The sequence below is a fragment of the Peromyscus eremicus genome, chromosome 4 (assembly GCF_949786415.1).
Source record: "Peromyscus eremicus chromosome 4, PerEre_H2_v1, whole genome shotgun sequence".
NCBI classification, from domain to species: Eukaryota; Metazoa; Chordata; class Mammalia; order Rodentia; family Cricetidae; genus Peromyscus; species Peromyscus eremicus.
This window is the reverse complement of record NC_081419.1, coordinates 70,391,841-70,403,985: the sequence shown is the minus strand read 5'-3', so window position 1 is coordinate 70,403,985 and position 12,145 is coordinate 70,391,841.

Sequence of the window (12,145 nt, the reverse complement as noted above, 5' to 3'; positions counted from 1 at the left end):
TCCTGGCCTTATGGAAAACAAAATAACCTTTCGCCACTTTCAGACCAGAGTAGAAATACATGCTTTTATTTAGCCAAGTTGAGTGAGTCTCTGGAGGTCTCCTGGACTCAAAAGAGTGGACATACTAGTTTGTAGCCATTTTTAGTAGCATACATGAACAACATGAGCTTCTGAGCAAGGTCCTCCCTTTCATAAAACCTGCAGCCATTAACCGTTCTTTAGCTGATATAAGAGAAGTGGAGGTGAAAGGGAAAATAGAGGGCTCAGGACCCCAAGACCAAGTTCTCAGGCCAAGTTCTCAGCACAAAGGAGGTTTATTTGCCCCAGAGGGACAGGGGGCAGGGACTAAGAGACAAACACGGGCGATAGAGGACATGGGAGAAGGGGAAGAGAGCCAGGGAAAGGGACAAGGATATTTGTCCCAGAGGGACAAAGGACTGCCTCTGGATAGAGAGGAGACAGATGTGGCATATAGGAAAACAGCAGTTTATAAAGGTACAAGGGGAGATGTACAAAGGTACATTCTGTATGAGAATGCGGTTTAATTGGGCATATTAATTAGGTGAGCCAAAGGGAGCTTGTGATTGCTAGACTTTAATACTTCGATACCTGGACCTTGGTAGTCAGCCTCAGGAGGAAGAAATGGTCAAATAGGGAATGGACTGTGGGGGCTAACTTCAGGAATGAAATCTAACAGTTTTTAGCAAGGCAGAGGGTATTGGGGAGAAGGGCAAGGCCTGCCAGAGCCACATGCTCCAGTGGGCTAGTGGCCCCTTCAGGAAGACACTTTGGAGGTGGGGTTAGTGTCACAATCTTCGGTCTCAGCACAGGAAAGAAGAAGCAGTGGGGGTCCTGGGCAGTCACGCAATAGAAGTGTAGGAGTAGGAGGACAATATTCTGTCTCTTCCCCCAGCCAGAGCCTGGGAGGCCCTCTCCTCACAATGGCTCCCACCATATCCCAACAGAGTAAATTACTGAATTCTCCCACTTCACATTATTTCATGTTTGTCATTGTAGAGGCAGCAAGGAGGGCATCTGGTGTGGCAACTGAAGCAGAAAGCAAAAACAAAAACCGGACCCTCAAGATTTATCAGGAAGAACCCACCCACACCCTGAAAGACAGTACATCTGTCTGCCTTAATAATAACTTTTAGTTAAAAAAAAAATAGAAAGTCTCAGAGAAAAGAAATGTCACCACGGGCTTCAGGACATTTTCAAAGTGGTGGCCCTCCTGACACCTCCATAAAGGAAGGAAGGTTTTCTGGCTGACTGACATCTTGTGTGCTTTCTCTCTTACGATCAAACCCGTAGTTCCCTGGCCTCTCACATCTCTGCCTCCTTTGAGCATCTCTCTCTGGCTTGCGTCTCTGCAGTTGAGGTCTATGCAGCCAGTCACTTGGAGAGAGTATGAACCAAGATGTGCTGAGAGCTGAGATCTGAAAGCCGACATGCTCCTTTGCAGAAGAGGATGCTTTGGGAAGGTCCACCCTTGAGTTAGACTTCTGTCTTCGTTAGGGTTTCTATTGCTGTACAGAGACACCATGACCACAGCAACTCCAGGAAAACATTTAATTGGGACTGGCTTACAGTTCCTGAGGTTTCGTCTGTTATTGTCACGGCAGGTGGCAATCAAGCAGACATGGTGCTGGAGAAGGAGCTGGGAGTTCTACGTTTTTGATCCACAAGCAGCAGAAGCAACTGTGTCCCACACTAAGCAAAGCTTGAGCACAGGAGATCTCAAAGCCCGCCCCAGCAGTGACACATTTTCTCCAACAAGGCCACACCTACTCCAACAAGACCACACCTCCTAATAGTGCCACTCCCTATGGGGGCCATTTTTTTTTTCAAACCACCACAGTTTCCACAGTTTCTTAACAGGCTTTGCTCCTGGCTCCATCATAGCTTTCTCTCATCACTGTTGCTGAGGTGGTCACTGACTCTCTGTGTCTCTTTGTCCTGCTATTGGTAGTTTTTCTCTTCCTCCTCTTCCTCCTTCTCTTCCTCCTCTTCCTCCCTCTTCTTCCTCCTCCCCCTCTTCCTCCTCCTCTTCCTCTTCCTTCTCTCTCCTCTTCTTTCTTCTCCCCCCTCCTCTTCTCTCTGTATCTCTCTTTCTCCCATAGTCCCTACCCCTCTCTTTCCCTCTTAATCTTTCTCTTTCATTCTGTATCTACCTCTCTTTCTCTTTCTTAGTCTCTGTATCTTCCATCCCTCTTTCTTCCCTTTCTGTCGCTTTTATGTGTCTGTGTGACTCTAGCTCTGCCTCTCCCATTTCTCTTTCTTATCGCAAAAGCAAAGCTCAGACCTGGCTTCCTGTTTCGGCTAAGCCACCTTTCCCCCAGCCCCTAATATCCCCATGAACTCCGACCCCACTTTTCCCTTTTCTCAGAGCTGGCTCCTGTCTTCCCTGGTACTGACATCAATTCTATTACATGACTTTGTTCCTGTTCCAAAGCTAGAATGGTGACTGGCTTGATCTTGCAATCTCGAGCTGTGCTGTGAGCTTACAAGTGCAGTGCTCTAGTTATGATCAGCCCTCCCTGACCTCTGGCTTCTACAGTCTTTCTACCTCTTCTCCCAAGATGGTCCCTGAGCCTTGGGGCAGCAATGATATAAATTCCCATTTGTGACTGAGCACTCCACTGACAATCATTCTCTGTATTTTGGTCAGTTGTAAGTTTCTGGGTTAACCATTGTCCACCACCCAAAGACCCTTCTCTGATGAGGTCTGAGACCTTCATTAATCATCTATGGGCATAGATATACAGATTTAGAGGATGGTTTGATAGTATGTCCATTTAGCAGAATAAGTCAATAATATATTCACCCCGTTGGCATCATGGCAGCAAAGCCATGTCCACAGGAGTGTGTGTCTGGGACTCCTCAGGTCACATCTTGGCAGAACAAAAAGCCTGAAATGGACAGGAAGTGGGGCCAGGCTATGCCATCCCAAGTCAGAACCCCAGTGATACACTTCCTTCAATAAGGTCCCATCTCCTAAAGAATCAATAACCTTTCTAAAACTGTGCCACCAGCTGGGGACAAAGGATTCAGATACGTGAGGCTATTGGAAAACATTTCACTGTGAAACCACAGTGAGCCCTGGAGCAGCAATCATGCTTTTGCCTGTATGGTATGTATGTGCACCACATGTGTGCCCGGTGTCTACAGAGGCCAGAGAGGGCACCGAAACCCCTAGAACTGGAGTTATAGGCAGTTGTGAGCCACAACTGGGTCTTGCAAACTGAACCTGGGTCCTCTGCACGGTCACTGAGCCCCTAGTCTTGAACTTTTCATCCTTCTGCCTCTGCCTCCTAAGTAGCTGGTATCATAGGCCTGGCCCACCAGACCCAGCCCAGAATTCTGTATGTGCCTGAACTATAATGGAGTGTGTAATCCTGAGAAGGCTGAGTTTCTTCTCTGTCTCGCCTGTTTCCTCACTGGCAAAAAAGGGAGTTAAACTCGCTGGGCCATGGCTTGAACTCAGGTTGTCAGGCTGGGCAGCAAGCGCTCTTATCCACTGAGCCATTTGACATCCTCACATTGGTTTTTTGTTTGTTTCTTTGTTTTGTTTTGTTTTGTTTTGTTTTTATCAGTTCTCCCAGGGTCTATGGCCTTGCAGAGGATGTTCCTACTGGTGTTGATTTTATATGTTGGGGTTTCCTGAAATGTCTCACCCTCCACTTCTCCCCAGGGAAAACTGGCCACCTCCCTGTCCTGATTTTCTCACTCCTTGAAATAGCTTGAGGGTTTTTCCAAGTCATGCCTCTCCCTTCTGGATAAGATTTAAGAAGCCTGGGTGCAAGTTAACTTACTATTGCCAGAGCCAAACAGAGTCAGACTTTGCCAACTCCACAGAGATCAATAAAAGCATCTCAGAACAAGGCTGGGGAGATGGCTCAGTTGTAAAGTGCTTGCTGCGTGAGCATGAGGGACCTAGACCCCATGTAAAAGAGCCAAGAGTGCCACCCCTGTAATCTCAGCACCGAGGAGGTGAAGAGAAGCAGATCCTGGGGGCTTGATGGCCAGCCAGCCTAGCAGGATCAGCAAGTCCCCAGGCTAATGAGAGAGCTGTCTCAAAAACAAGATGATCTAATCTATTTCCCCATCCCCAGGAGATCCATATGTCCCTCTTAAGGTCCTCCTTGTTAGCTAGCTTCTCTGGGGGTGAGATGGAGGCAATAGAGGGTAGGGGATGGGGGATGAGAACATAAGGGAACTGGATGGTGGAGCTGGGACAGGCATGGAGTGGGAAAGCAATGAAAGAGATACCATGATAAAGGGAGATATCACGGGGATAGGTAGAAACCTGGTGTGAGGGAAGTTCCCAGGAATCCACAAGGATGACCCCAGCTTAGACTAGCAATAGTGGAGAGGGTACCTAAGCTGGCTTATCCCAGCAATCAGATTGGTGAATACTCTGTCATCTAGTAACCGATGGAAGCAGATGCAGAGATCCACAGCCAAGTACCAGGCCAAGCTCCAGGAGTCTAGTCAAAGACAGGGACGAGAGATTCTATGAGCAAGGGGCATCAAGATCATGATGGGGAAATGAACCAAGCTAATGGGAACTCATGAACTTTAGACCAACAACTGTGGAGCCTCTATGGGACTGGACTAGGCCCTCTGCATAAGCGAGACAGTTTGTGGCTTGATCTGCTTAAGGAGCCCCCGGCAGTAGGATCAGGATCTATCCCTGGTGCATGACTGGGCTTTTTGGAGCCCATTACCTATGGTGGGATGCCTTGCAGAGCCTTGATGCAGTGGGAGGTGCTTGACCTTCCTCAACTGAATGTACCAGGCTTTGCTGACTCCCCATGGGAGGCCTTACCTTTTCAGAGGAGGGAATGGGGGTGAGTTGGGGAGGGGAAGCCTGGGGGGAGTGGGGGGAGAGAAAAGAGGGGGATCTGTGATTGATAAGTAAAATGAATACAAGTTTTCTTAATAAAGATAAAAAAGAACAACAAAAAAAATGAATGGCTCCAGAGGAATGATGTCTAAAGTTGCCCTCTGACCTCCACTTTTACGTGTACACACATATGTATACACATACACACACACACACACACACACACACACACACACACACACACACACCCTCCCAGAGGGGACTTAATATGAGCAGTGAAAACTCGTTTGGAAAGGTAAGACCAATCAGTCCTCCAGGAGCCACAAATCCCACAGCTGGTGAGCATCTGTTGCATGTGGCCACAGTAATGGCATCTGTTCCCACCAAGCGTGAACTAAATTTCGCTAGCCAGGGCTTCAAGGCAGAGGTCTGTAACTGACGTCTTCAGACATGATTCTGTTTTGTTCATCATCTACTCCATTCTAGTTCCCCCATCACGTAAATGAGATGCATTTAGGATACAAGGATATCAATCAGGAAAGAGCAAAACACTGCATGTCTATAAAATACAAGGAAATAATCACAGCTATTATAACCTTAAAAACCTGTCAGGTTCTCCAAATCACTTGGGGAAAGCATTTTGTATGTGAATATAAATCAGCCATCTGCTGCTCTCCCTTCGTTTTTTTAAATCAGATTATTGCCAAAGTCAGACAGCAAAGAAAAGACCATTTTCAGCTTTATCATAACTTTGGGTGTCTTCACCTCACAGTTCCTCGGTTGATATCACTCAAATACACTCCATAGGGACAGGAGAGGTGGCACGGGAGTTCTAAGAGCATGTGCTGCTCTTGCAGAGGATCCAAGCTGGGTTCCGGGCACTCACATTGGGTAATTCACAACTGCCTGTAACTCCAGCCCTAAGGGATCTAACGGCCTTCTATGATTTCCATACATACACACACACACACACAGACACACACACACATGCAAAATGCACATACACATACACAAATCTTAAACTCAGATACACTTCAAAACTCACTGACTTTAAAAACTCTCTCTCTCTCTCTCTCTTTCTCTCTCTCTCTCTCTCTTCCCAAATGCTAAAAGGATCTGGAAATGGGATTTAGATTCTCTAGTGGGAAAGTAGATGGATTTATAGAAATTTAGTTCTGAAGAAGTTGGTGAAATAAACAAGAAAGCAAAGGGCCATCCTCTTGTACGAATATGGGTATCCATCTCTATCACCCGTTCTTAGGCTGGTACTGGAAGGCAGCGGGAGAGAGTGGAAAAGAGGAGTTTGGAACTGTAAAGTATAATACACATCTCTACTACTGTCCAGCTCTATGCCTTGAGGCCAATGGCTCATCTGTCTGATCCTTAGCTTCTTGTCTGGTAAATGGGATTGTATCACTTTAGAGCAATGTTCTTGAAAATCAATTTAAACACCTATAAAGTACCTATCCCAGTCCCTGACATATGGGAGACGTTCCGTATGTGTTAATTATTCTCACTCTGTCCCTGTGCAACAGTAGGAGGAGAGATGAATCAACACAGCCCCGATCCTCACAGGGCTCTCCTCCACCTGTCGGAGATATTTTCCTCTCAAGCTTTCTTTAAGGAGCAAGATCAGGGATATTATTAATATCTTATCTGCTTCCAGATGACAAACACAGCTGAACCGCACACAGCAGAGGATCCGAGAGCTGCTGAAGCTGTGCTGAGGAAAACGGGGCCGGCCCTGAAACGCTAAACAGCATTCCACCAATTCTCCCTGATCCGAGCTGAGGTGCCCGGGTGCAGTGGGTAATTAGCGGCTGCCCCAGTCTCTGCACTGACATGACTGGGGCTATTTAATGTAATTACATTACAGCAAAATGATGAGTTGTCTCCTGATTGGTAGTTACAACATAATTGTGACTCCACAGAGTATTAACACCCTAATTGCTGGAACCTTTCAAAAGCATTAGCTAAGCCAATGTTTCCCATGTCTCTGGTCAGCAAAATGATGAAACTAGCACTTTTTAGTGTAACCTCTCACCTCTGCCCTTGTTTTTCCTCATCTCTCAGTCCCCTCGGGTCCTTCGAGGGATTCCAGTTTAACTGGAGGACTGTCTCTCACACTTTCCACCTTCCTTCCCTGTTAAAATGTGCTCTACAAGACAGAAAACGTATATTATCATTTCCTTTAAAGGTGTTCTAGAGAGCCTTCCTCTGAGGGAGATGGGCCTAAGCTGGCGTCAGGTTTGCCCACTCCATTTCTAGGTGACTCAGTTAGTTCATTTTCTAGTGCCATGATAAAGCACCATGAACAAAAACAACCTATCGGTAGAAGAGCATATTTGGGCTCAGGGTTCCAGAAAGATGAGAACCCATGATAGCAGAGAGGCAGGGAAGCAGGCAGGCATGGCGGCTGGAGCGGGAAGCAGAGTGATCACATCCCTCAACCATGGATGTGAAGTGTGTACTTCTTCTAGCAAGTCCCCATAACTTCTCAAAATAGCATCACCAACTGGGAACCATGTGTTCAAATACCGGAGGCTACGTGGGACGCTTGTCATTCAAACCCTCCCAGTGACCTTGGCCAATTCATCTCATCAAGTCTTAGTGTCTTCCTCTTTGCAGTGGAGATTACAGCAGCCACCCTTTGCACTAATGTACTGCCTAACATGGCCACAGAAGTAGTGTTAGTTAAATTCTGGGGTGGACAAAATTAGGTATTGTTCCCAGAATTAGTTCTATTTTTACTGTGCAAATGGAAACTTTCAATTAAGCCAACCAAGGATAATATTCCAACCGGCAGGTAAAGTATTTGAGAAAGAAGAGGTTTATGCAAATTTCTTAAGTCATATTGAAATATTTGGCTACCTGGGAGGTTTGCTGTCTTAGGGAGACAGTTCCTAAGAGTCATTATGAAAAGAAAAAACAGTGCTCCAAAATCTCCCCCATGGTGTAAAAGTGTTAATAATGTCTGTTTGAAGCCTTGGGCCATCTTGTAGGATGGACCAACGAAAGGACTCATCTCCAAAAATGGAAAGCCAGGATATGAGCCATGAAGAAACTCAGCAAGAAGAAAGATGATACAATTTTGAAGCTCAAGGATTGGAAAAGTAGTTAAACTGTACCAGGGCATGGCTCCTTTGCAGATGGGACCAATCCAGTGAAAAGCTCTCAACTAGCCTTTATTGCTTTATGTTTAGGTAAGTGGCTGAAACTGAAAAGCCACACTTTCCCTCTTTCGTTCTCTCAGAAGTGAGTAAGTATCAAGATGAAATAAAGTGTGTTAGATGAGAAGGAGGTAGGTCACTCACTGGCAGTGTTCCATCACTTTCCCCGTCCACCCATGTTTGGTAAGCATATTACTCCTACTCCTCCTCTTCACATACGAACTCTAATCGTGGAATCTATGTGAAGGTAGCTAAGCTTTTGTGCTTACCTCTGGTGATTGGCTAGTCCTAGACTGGGTCCCAGAATCAAAAAAGGCCAATGATAATATCCCATCCTCCAGACTAAAACTGATTGGCTCAGAGGAGGCCACCTGACTCCTCCCATTCTATCTAGGCAACCAGAAAACTCCTAGGGATTGAGAAGATGGAGTATGAAATGAATACCTTGTCACTGGAGGAACTGCAAGACATAAACCAGTGCCACCAGTGACATGGAAAGCAGAAGGGTAAGCTTCTGAATGAAAATATTTGGTCCCTCTTGTCAAAAAAAAAAAAAAAAAAAAAAAAACACCAGCCACAGGAGCAGTGCACATCTGTGGTCCCAGTACTGAGGAAGCTGAGGCAGGAGGATCACAGGACCAAGTCTAACCTGGGCCATATAGCAAGATCCTGTCTCAAATTAAATGGAAAAGAAGAGGGGAGGAAAAGGGAAGAAAAGGGGGAGGGAGGGAGAGAGGGAGGGGGGTCTGAGCGTTCCAGTTCTTGCTCTGCTCTGGATGTGTGTGGTCCGGTTAGCCAATTTTTCTGAGATCATACAACCAGAAATTCTCCTTCCTAACAAGTTGTACTTTTGACTCCTGTAAGCAAAAGAATTATGATTGATATTTCCCTGAATCCTGTATACCAACATCTTTAAAAGTTGTATGAAGTTGATGTTGGAGCAATGGCTCAGTAGTTAAGAGCACTGGCTGCAGACTTTGTTGATTCCCCATGGGAAGCCTTACCCTCTCTGAGGAGTGGATGGAGGGAGTGGAAGGAGGGGGAACTGTGGTTCATGCGTAAAATGAAAAAAAAATTAATTAAAAAATAAAACCAAATAGCACTGGCTGCTCTTGGAGAGGACTCAGGTTATATTCACAGTATCAGAATGGCAGCTCACAATCTGTAACTCCAGTTCCAGGAAATCTGACACCTCTTCTGGCCTCCATAGGCACAGCACACAGGTGGTACACATGAGTACAGACAAAACACTCATACACATAAAACAAATTTGTTAATCGTTTTTGATTTGTACATAGGTCAGCATTGACACCACCACCAGAACCGTTCTTAAGGCGGTGAGATGGTTCAGTAAATAAAGATGCTTCCTACAAGCATGACGACCGGGAGATCCACTTGGTAGAATGAAAGAACTGACTCCCACGAAATGTCCTTTGATTTATACATATGCACCATAGCATACTCATCACACACACACACACACACACACACACACACACACACACACACACACCAAAACAAATAAGTAAATAAAATCAATTTAAATGTCAAAACATCTTAGCTGCGTTTACAAAAGAAGTAATGATGAACTATGTCTACAGTAAAGCCACTAAGGACCAGAAGAATCCCAGGCTTTCCCTACAGTCCCTGATTAGTCACTTGAGCAGCCTCTTCTGTCTCTTTAACTCAGACTTGGCCCATTTATAAAATAAAAGGATTGGATGACAAGGCTTCAGAGACCCATTCAAACCAGAAAACTCTAGATTCAAGTTTCACTTTCTCAAAGTCAATTGCTTTGGAGCTATCAAGATTCACTGGTATTTGTCTGGCGAGGATTGTTTTCCAAACTCCTCCCTCCTAGTCTCTCTGATTTCAGACTGGAAGCTGACAGACACTGTGCTGGCCTCTGAGTTGCTCTGAGCCTTTCTTCAATTAAACCAGCACTTCTGGAAACCAGCCTAGGCGGAGGAGAGAGGATTAGCAAATGTTGCTCAACACCATATTAAGACTAATGAAGGAACAGTACGCATGGACGGCTTCTCTAGAGAGGAGTTTGGGGGTGGGGGGGAGGTAAGAAATTCACCAGGATGGTTGGAGACATGATGCCTGTGAGAAGGGGGTGCAGAGACTAGCCTGGGGCTCACTCTCACAGATAGAGAGTCTTTGGTAAAGACACTTGGAATGTGTTCATACCAATCTGTAGGGAGCAGATGTCACCAGGAGCTTGGGGCTGGGACATGATCCAAGGTTGAAGAAAGAGTCAGGAAAAACCTTAGTGACAAATCAGTGGAGCCAGCAGCCCTGTGGCGCTAAGACAGCCCGCCTGCTTCCCGCCTTTGCAGCCAGCTAGGCCGTGTTTCAGACAAGTTGGGAGGGAGGGGAGAGGATGAAGACACCAAGCAAGGAGACAGCGGCTGGCCTGCCATGGTGGCTGGCCTGCCATGGTGGCTGGCCTGCCATGGTGGCTGGCCTGCCATGGTGGAAAAGCATGTTTAATCACAGCACCGTACTTGTGCTTACCACTAATGGTGGAGGGAAGTGTCTAATGCAGTCCTGCTCTGCGGACTGAATTCATGATTTCCGGGTACCAGGCTTTGGCGCCATGTTGAGCACTCGCATGTTTACTGAAGCGACGCCGCCATAGAGACTGACTGCATTGTAACCAGCTGAGGACTGAAAGTCAGCTAACCAAGGTGAATGGGCTGTGGTTGTAGGAACACCTCAGGCCAGAGAGAACATTCATAAATTAAAGGAATAAAATGGTGACCAGATGAGAGTAAAGAAGGTGAGAACTGTCTACAGCAGGAAAGAAAGAAGCAGCAGACAGATAAAGTCACTCGTGTCCTGACCCGCAGCCCCTACCATCCCATGTCCAATGTCACACCCCATTCTTGCTTTCAGACCAACTCTCATCACAAATCACAGACTTTAAAGCTACGTTGAATAGGTTCACCCAATGGTGCAGCTCATACAGGCGTGAGATCCCAGAATGCCTTGCTTCCTGTCATTTACAGAGGTCAGTGGGAACAGGCTGAATTGAATCAACTTTATAGATGGGAACTGAATCTACTTCATTCCTAGGGCTGGCAATCTGAGAAAACAATGGATTAACAGCCTAAAAATCCTTCTTCCATCTCATCTGCAGCTGACAGACTATACAGGGAGTCGGATTAGAGAGGGGCAAGGCAGCCAATCATTCCAGAGCTCCCCCCACCCCCGTGCTCGGGTGGTCATCCACCATTCTGAGATCTGTGATGTCTGTGCCTCTCTGGGTATCATCCATTGCACTTTCCCTTCACTCTGTGGATGTCTGGACTTGAGCCACGTCAGGAAACACAGAGTCAACCTTGTACTCCTCCAGGGGCATCTGGGCTGGGAGGGGCTTAATGCAGAACAAACAGATCACTAGTGCTGAGCTAGTATAACTTTTATAGGATGTCTTCACAATATGAGAGTTCCCATCAATACTATGTTAGAGAAGTGTGTTATTGTTTTTTTCCAGAAGTGTTTATGAAGAGCAGGTTAGTCCCTTAGCGGATAAGCTCACCTGTGTCCTCAGCGTCATGGCTGCACCCAACTTCCAGAGGCTTCAGCTGCTGCCATCAGCATCTGAGTCAGTCAGGGATGTACATGCTTCAGGCAGTGAGGGAGCCCGGCTGCCAAATTACAGAGCAAGGAACACTTTAGGGTGGTGGGAGGGGGGAGAGAGGAGAAAGCTAACTAATAGCTTGCAAGCATGTCTTCAAAAGAGTGTGTTAACCAAACAAGCTGCCATCTCCTAATCCCTCCCACTCCTGCCTGAATGTACACTAATTGAAAATTAAGTTTTCAATTTGAAACCATTTTCTAATTCTGTCTCATTCAGGAGCAGTTAGAGCCCCGGTGTTCTGCTGAATTCCCAACGTGCTCCTCCTGCACTCCCTTAGGAAGCCAACAAAAGAGGCTTGTCAACACGAGACTGAGAGCAGCAGGTGGGAAAGCAAGAGTCATGGGTGAGAGCCAAAGACAAGGGGCCTGACCTGGGTTCTGCTGACCTGGATGGGCTTCCCTGTCCTCAGTCCACCCAGCCCGCCAGCGTTGTAACACAGTAAGTGGAATTCTCCCCGTTGCCATCCTGTGTCCAATAGGT